Below are 2,025 nucleotides of genomic sequence, written 5' to 3'. Positions count from 1 at the left end.
TTTTACAGCTACTGCAAATGCTTAGAAAGCACTAAATTGCCTTTTATACTCAACAGTCTAATAACAAAGACTGATTTTCTCCCCTTTTTTTCCAATTGATTTGATGGTTCACTTGAGCTTTAAAAACACATTACATAAATCTTTATAGCTATTACAGAAGTCTTTTGTCAAGTTTAATGCGTTGTATTTTTATTTTTTTTCATAGGGTAATCATTCACCCTTAAACTCACTGTACCAGAATGGTGCCTGATTCTGGATCCATACAAATAACACATCTTAGAAGTTTATTTTGCACGGGGAGGGACCTGAATCCTTCCAAAGGCAGTTTTTCACTGAAAGCTCCTGGCTCAGAGGTATATCAGAAAAAGTGCTGAGCGCTCCTGAAGGCATGACTGAAGGCTGCAGCCTGCCGTCAGCCTCCCCGGGAGGAAAGGACACTTTGTGGGATCAGACCCTTATGGCTCTGTTCAAGATATGCTTATTTCACAGTAGAAACTTAATGATGCAAAAAGACCACCTGTCTAACGACCCACCACAGCCACAGCTTATATACATTCCCATGTTTAACACCAAGGACTGACAACTGGACAGTTTAACAATTCAGTGCATTTCATCTTCTAAGCTAACAGAGGAGGACTTTGAAGCTGCTGGCTTTGCCTCCAGCCCCCGCCAGCCCTGTGTGGAGCACTGCCCCAGGGCAGATCCACTGGAGTGGATGAGTAAGGGCAAAATCATATATATATATTTTTTTTTTCAGGGGATTTACTATGTCTGCTATGTTGATGTTTTCAGGATTATATCATCTGTTTGACTTGACCTTCAGATGCATTACCTCCGAGAGCAGCCCCATGCTCTCCTGCTATATTTAAGTCAACCATTACGACTTTGGGTTTCATATCCCAAGGTGGAAATCTGAGCTAGGCTTAACTGAGAGAGAGGTGGAGAGAGATGCATCCGTGTAAACCTCTCTCCCTGAGGCAGAATACCACCTCTAAAGAAAAACAGCAAGGGAATGTGCTGCCCACCACATTGCTTTAACTGCAGAGATGCAGAGAGCAGGAGCTGGTAGAAAAGTAGTAGCTGTTGGAAACCTTCAGAAACACAATTGGATAAAATAAACTAACAAAAAACAACTAAGCAGGTGATACCATCTTCACCAGGAAAAGCAGAGAGGCTGTTAAATGCCAGGCTTCCTCATTGTACTCATTGAACCTGGTGTGTCCAGATGCCATTTCAATGTCCTCCAGTTTTTGGTGTGGAGGATTTCCATCAGTCCCCTCCTGCCCCAGCCCTCCCTCCAGCTGCGGTCACTGATGAAAGCCCAGCCCCAGGGGCACGCAGTGCCAGGGCTTGCTTTAAGGGAAAACAGAGAAGGAAAGGCTGGGAGAAGTAGGATGCTCTCACTGCTTTCCTGCCGATCCACCTTTCTTGGCACTACGATTGCTCAGCAAAGAGCTTGGCTCTTTGATGGAGGGATCGGTAGGGACTGGGCTTGGCTGGCACTGTAAGGAGAAGTGGAGGTCTGCTGGAGATAAAGGAGTAAGCCAGAAACAGCAAGGTAAATGCACAGAGGTCTGCCTCCACCCCTGAGCTTCTCAGGAGCAGGAACAAGGGCGAGCCTCTCGGTTAAGTGTGCTGGGGTAAGAAGTGCTGGATGTCCAGGGATCTCCACGTGCACCCACCAGAAAAGTTTGCTGTTAGCCAGCCTGAATCCTGCTCCCATCACCAGCTCTGTAACTCTAAAGCAGCGACACCAGCTTTCCTGGCTGTGTTTAAAGCAGCACAAACCTTGTCTTCACGTTACAACTGCTGTAAAAGCAGGACGGGTCGGATTCACGCCTGGCGGAGCACGACGGCTGAGCGGGGGACAGCACTCTATTAATAAAGCTATTATTCAAATGAAGAACTTAAAAAACAAAACACACAGAAACAAAGAACAAAACACACACATACCAAAAAAAAAAAAAGAAAAAAAAAAGGAGAAGGATCAAGTTGCTGGTGACAGTGACCAACATTGTTCGGGGA

Source organism: Netta rufina (genome assembly GCF_964035555.1).
Source record: "Netta rufina genome assembly, chromosome: 4".
In the NCBI taxonomy this organism is placed as follows: Eukaryota; Metazoa; Chordata; class Aves; order Anseriformes; family Anatidae; genus Netta; species Netta rufina.
This window is presented reverse-complemented; position numbering follows the sequence as displayed.